Source organism: Colobus angolensis, unplaced genomic scaffold (genome assembly GCF_000951035.1).
Source record: "Colobus angolensis palliatus isolate OR3802 unplaced genomic scaffold, Cang.pa_1.0 Scaffold157, whole genome shotgun sequence".
In the NCBI taxonomy this organism is placed as follows: domain Eukaryota; kingdom Metazoa; phylum Chordata; class Mammalia; order Primates; family Cercopithecidae; genus Colobus; species Colobus angolensis.
In genome coordinates this window covers 933,675-940,237 of record NW_012114677.1, presented here as the reverse complement: position 1 = coordinate 940,237, position 6,563 = coordinate 933,675, and the positions used below count along the sequence as shown (strand labels likewise).

The following is a 6,563-nucleotide window of genomic DNA, read 5'->3' as shown; positions in this document are numbered from 1 at the left end:
AAAGTAACAGAAACTTCTCCCAATCTGTTTTGTGAATGACTTTGTGCTGGGGCCTCCTTCATTGCTTAGCCAGGTTGTTCACAGCTCTACCTTAGCCTTCACTTCCTACTTGCACTGAGCATAGAGACCAGCCCCAGGTGAAACTCAGGTCTTCTTAGCTCTTTTCTGAGCATGCAAGCTCCCTGCGCATGTATGGGGCTTTCTACATTTCCTAGTATCCACAGGTACTTTTGAATGCTCTAATTTCCAAAAGCATCTCTCTCCTCAGTTTTTCTTTCAGAGCTTTCAGTGCTTCATTGTTTGCCTCAACTATAATTTTTAGCTCCAGGAAGCTGCAAGTTATTTGCCTTACGATGTTTCCAAGCAATGTCTGCCACTCTTCTGCAGCAAGTGGGTTCTGAGTTAGGTGAAACAATGACAAGTGCCTGTGTCAGCCCTTCAGGCAGCCACCAGACTGGTGAGAATACCCACTTCTTTTCGAGTAAGGTGTGCTCTGCCTCCAGAAGCAGGGACCAGGTCCAACGCTAGGAATATGCTGCTGCCTTCAAGACTGGGGGGTGGGAGGAGGGTAAATAGAGTCATCACAAGGCTCTCCTACCATTTTTAATTTTTTTTGAGATGGAGTCTCACTCTGTCACCCAGGCTGGAGGGCAGTAGCTTGATCTCGACTCACTGCAACCTCCGTCTCTTGGGTTCAAGTGATTCTCCTGCCTCAGCATCCTGAGTAGCTGGGATTACAGGCACCTTCCACCATGCCCAGCTAATTTTTGTATTTTTAGTAGAGATGGGGTTTTATCATGTTGGCCAGGTTGGTCTCAAACTCCTGACCTTGTGATCAGCCCGCCTTGGCCTCCCAAAGTGCTGGGATTACAGGCATGAGCCACTGCACCTAGCTCTCCTACTATTTTTAAGTTTTTTCTTATTTTTCTTTTTTTAGAGGTAGGGTCTTGCTTGTTCCCCAGACTGGTCTTGAACTCCTGGTCTCAAGGGATCCTTCTGCTTCAGCCTCTCAAAGTGCTGGGATTACAAGCATGAGTCACCATACTCTGCTTGCCTTTTTCTTGATTCAGCATTTGCTTGGTTGCTGTAAACCTTCGCCTATTTTTCAAAGTTTTGATGAAGTTGGTTACGACAGTTCTGTTAGGTTTTTCAATGTTTCTTTGGGGGACGGGCCCATGGGGCTGTGTACCCCACCATTCTTGCTGACATCCCAGACTTCACTGATTTTTTGCCACCTAATTTCTAAGTACCAATGCATTTCCAGTTTTCCCCCTTTTTCTGCTGTGTTAAGCTATTTTGCCACCTCATTTAGCTACCCTTAAACTTGGCATTGTTAATAGCTATATTTAGATAAGAAGCAAAAAGCCAAAACGGGCTGAGTGCAGTGGTTCACGACTGTAATCTCAGCACTTTAGGGGGCTGAGGTGGAAGGATCATTTGAGGCCAGGAGTTCGAAACCAGCCTGGGCAACATAGCAAGACCCCGTCTCTACAAAAATGAAAATTAAAAATTTAGCTGGGCATGATGGTATGCCCCTGTGGTCCCAGCTACTTGGGAAGCTGAGGTGGGAGGACTGCTGGAGCCTGGGAGGTTGAGGCTGCAGTGAACCATGAGTGTGCCATTGCACTCCAGCCTGGGTGACAGAGTAAGACCCTGTTTAAATGAATAAACAACTACATGACATTTTTGTAGACTATTTTATAAAATATATTTAAATTTAACCAAATGAAAATGTATCATAGAGGTCTTGGTAAGTTTAGATTGATGCCAGGTACATAAGCAAGGGAAGGAGCTAGAATGATCCATGGATAATGGGTTAGCACCGGAGACACCAGTATGAACTCATGATAAGCTCCATGTCGATGCACATGGTTACACAGAGAAATATTTAAAGATGTGTGTATATACAAGGTTGGCATGCATGCATAACTTCTTGTTCTGTCAGCTGAGAGGGCCTAGAAGCAACCTGCTCAGTAGCAAAGAGCACCCAGCACCAGAGCTTGGCCTTTAACACAACTCTCCAATGAAAAATGGGGCTCCCTTGGAGAAATGGCCGATTCTAGGACTGCGGCAGGAAACATACAAGATGAGCCTGGAATATCTTCTAGTGCCGGTAAGTAAGGAAGTGATAAATGTGTGTGCACGTGCACACACACACACACACACACACACACACACTAAAGAGGTTAAGTCAAAGGGACACAGGAGCCAACTGAAAGAGGTCCCAATGGCCAAAGCTGGAACAATTTAAGCAAGAAAACAACAACAACAAAAAAAACTGGATTATAGCCCAAAGTAAAAAATAAATATTCATGAATCCATACGAATTTGGATTCAAAGGATTAAATAAATAAATGGGGGAGAACACAGATCTCCTATACAGAAGAAATCCAAATAACGTATATAGATATCCTGTCCTTAAGAAGACAAAGCATAACCCCCAACTCCTTAATTAGAGGCTGTGCTTAGTGACTTGCTCTCAAAGAGTTCCATGTGGAATCAGAGTAGAAGACAGTATCTTTATAGTACAGAAACCTGACAAACATGCCATCAGCCAGGTGACCCAGGTCAGCATCAGGAAGGTAAGTCCTGTTGACAGTGCATGTCCCTCATTCAGTGTGATGGGAACGGCCCTGCACCTCTGTGCTCTTCCTCCCTCAAACCCCAAATCCCATTCTAGTCATGAGAAAAACACCAGACTAACACCAACTGAGGGACATTCTACAAAATACCTGACCAGTCCTCCTCAAAACATCAGGGTCATTGAAAACAGGATAAGTCCAAGAAAGTGTCACCATCAAAAGGAGCCTATGGAGACTGTGACTAAATGCAGTGTGGTGTTATGGAGGGGGTCCTGGAGCAGAAAGGGGACAGCAGGGAAAGACTGAGGAAATTTAAGTCATGTGTGGACTTCAATTTATGATAACACACCAGTATTGGGTTCATTCATTGTGACAAATGTACCGTATTAATGGAAAACATTCTTACCAGGGAAGCAGGGGTGGGATGTATGAGAACTCTTCATACCATCCTTGCCATTTTTATGTCAATTTAAAACTATTCTAAAATAAAAAGTTTATTAAAAAAGTGATCCAGTTCAAGACCAACCTGGGCAACATGATGAACTCTTGTCTCTACTAAAAATACAAAAAAATTATCCAGGTGTGGTGATCTACACCTGTAGTCCCAGCCATGTGCCGGGCTGAAGCAGGAGGATCACTGGATCCCGGAAGGCTGAGGCTACAGTGAACTGAGATTGTGTCACTGCACTCCAGCCTGGGTGATGAGTGAGACCCTGTCTCAAAAAAAAGAAAAGAGAGAGAGAGAGATCCAAAAATTATGCTAGGTTGCAAATCATTTATATAGTATGACTCGATTTTAAGTCATAAAATTGCAGATAAATATGTGGGGGAAAGCCCACAAGTAAGTCTAGTGGGCTTACAAAAATTTGGTTTTTGTTATTTTGATAGCTGGTATTTAAATTTTTTCTAACCAATGAAAATTATAAAGAAAAAATTACCCATAAAAAATTCCACAGTAAATACAGGAGAGTCAATAGCTTTCCTACTAGTAATAAACAGAAACTATAATAAAATGACCACACTCACAATAGCAATAAAAACCTCGACATACCTGACAATAAGTTTAAGAAGAAATGCACCAGACTTTCAACAAGGAAGGGGCATTAAAGGACACAGTGGAAGAGGTGCTGTGCTCCTGGACAGGAGAATACAACAGTGAAAAGATATCAACTTTGCCATATCCAGTTTTACTTTGGACACTTTCAATTAAGGTATCTGGAGGATTGGGGGGTGAAAACTTAAGATAGCAATTCTAAATTTCATCTGAAACACAAAACAAATGGGAACAGTCAGGCCAAAGCTAAAAAGGGCGAGTAATGAGGAAGAACAGGGAAAGGTACACAAAACTCAATACTGATGCAGGAGTAAAAATAGATAAATCGGGGGAAGCAAAGAAAAAGCCCCAAACAGGCTGTAGTATATTTTAAAACATAGTCAATGATTTGGCATTTTAAATCTACACTGGGTTGGAACTGACTCATTATTTGGGAAACTATGAAGTTAAATGCCTACTTCCTATCATACACAAAAATAAATTAGAAGCTCATTAAAGTAAAAACAATCAGGAAAGGATGATGATGAAATACATATACAGAGTAGAACAGGGAGCCCAGTGGTGGTGCTGGGGCTCATGGGCCTTGGTGTGTTGCAGAGGTGAAACACTGGATGTGGCCTCATGCATTGACCTGGGACAACTGGCTCGCCATGGTGGAAAACATCAAATTAGATCTTTGTTGCCACACAAATCACAAAAATGGGGTCCAGACTGAGTAAATGCCTAAACATGAAAAAAAAAAATCAAAACTTAAATAAGGCTAAAGAAAACAAAGGAGAATACATAAGTCTCATAAATAGGAGTGTGTTGAAAAGAAACACAAACAATACAAATCATACTAAGAAATATCTTTTTTTTTCAAGACAGCTGATTAGATGCATTTCAAGCATGCCTCATCCACTTAGAAGAACCAAAATGCTATGTAGACAATCACACTTTGAATACATTATCCAAGACAGAACACAGCAGTTCAAAAGAAAAGCAAAAGAAAACTCCACAATCTAGGAAGAAGGAAAACAGGCAGCCTGCATGGCCGGGACAGGCTGGGAACCAGAGTGACTCCCCAGTACTGGAGGGGGTGATATCTTTCTGTGGTCCACTTTCCCACTGGGAGATCATACAATCCAGGCCATAGGAGAGCACCTTAAGCCTCCCCAGCCCTGCTCCAGGGAGGGAACATGCCCTGGGTCCCACATCCTTCCTAAGACCTAAGTAGCTAAAGTAAGATGTCATAGTTGGTCCTAGCTCCTAACAGACTGTGTGGTGCCATGAAACAATGGCATTAGGCCTAGGCATCAGGAAAACTTGGGCTGCTGCTTGTGGAACAAGGATGTGAGCAAAGTGTGAGCTCCCACAACTAGAACTGGAAAGCAAGCATGGCATGGGCTGCAGTCACCAGAGTTGAAAGTAGGCACTTTCCCTAGGAATTGAGCAGGACGAGAGTAGCTGTGGAGGCTTGGTCTTGAGCTGGGTAGGGGCTCTTATGGCCCAGGGCTGAGTTGTGGGTTAGGTGTGAGTTGCCAGGTCTGACTGAAAAGTGAGTCAGCTGTGACAGCTGGGATCGGGGAGGATGCCTGGATTGGACTGGGGTGTGAGAGGGACACAAGTTCCCCACCCTCCAGCCAAGGCTGTCATCACTGGAACAGGCCTTCACTCCCATAGCAGGACTTCAGCATAGTGGCTGTTGCCCTTCACTCAAACATTTCACCAGGGGCCTGGGGGTTGCCATGCCATCCCTAGCCCTTCACCAAGGCAGGTGCACGAACTTTCCACTGAGGGGCACTTACCATTCGGGGTCCAGCACAAGTTCACCTGGTCTGGCTATGCCTGCCTTCATCCCCAACAGAGTGCAGGATCCAGGGTCCTGGGGGTTCCACAACCCAATTTAGCACCTGGGACACTGAAGCACTTTTCCAGGGGGGCAGAAGTCAGGCATAAACACCATACCACTACCATCTCAGCTGGCTCCTACCTGCAAGTGCTGCCTGCTGGCCTCGGGGCCAGCCTGCACAGCCCATGGCAACCACTGCCAACACAAATGCACAGCACTTGGGACCCAAAAGAGTATCTCACAACCACTGCTACTACCATCACTCAAACCATCCTGGCTGCCGAGGAGCCCAAGAGCCCACTCACCCAACCAGGACATCACTAGTACAAATGGCATCTGAGAAAGCCAACCAGAGGCCCAAGAACTGGTCTGCCTGGAACCGCCAATACAGGTGCCAGCATATGCTGTCCCAGGGCACAAGGACAGTCATGCTTAGCCCACTAAGAGAGAGTGGCTGAAACCTGAAGAGAGGCCCATCTGGCATTTTAGTCCCTGCAAAACTTTACCACAGCCTCCACCAATACCTACACCCTAACATCCCAAAGAAACCACAGATACCACTAATGCTATTCACAGCCAAAGAAATCATCGAGTCTTCACTACTGCATGCAATCAGAAACAAAGCCAAAGGGTCCTATCCAACCAACAGAGAGTCACATCTTCAGGAACCCCCACACCCAAATGAAAGTAAATTAAAAAATAAGCAGCAGCAACTGTTACACCAGATGTGCAGAAATCAATGTAAGGACACAGGAAATATGAAAAAGCAAGGTAATATGATACCCTCAAAGGAACACAATAATTCTCCAGCAATAGATCTTAACCAAAAAAGAAATCCTCAAAATCCCAGATAAATAATTCAAAATACTGATTTTTAAAGAGGCTCAATGAGATGCAAGAGAAATCTGGAAATCAATACAAAGAACTCAGAAAATTAATTCAGGATGAATTAAAATTAATTCACAAATGAGAAACTTACCAAAGAGATAGATATCTCTAAAAACAAAACCCCCAAAACCAACTAAGCAGACATTCTGGAACTAAAAAATTCATTGAAGGGGATATAAGATACATTTGAAAGCTTCAACAACAGACT

General features: G+C 43.9%; 1 protein-coding gene across 2 annotated transcripts in view; it reads right to left on the bottom strand.

Moving 5' to 3' along the window:
• The window catches only part of LOC105508009 (HAUS augmin-like complex subunit 3), a 170,828-nt gene that overhangs the window by 25,920 nt on the left and 138,345 nt on the right, over nucleotides 1–6,563 (bottom strand). The gene's annotated exons all lie outside the window — the stretch shown is intronic.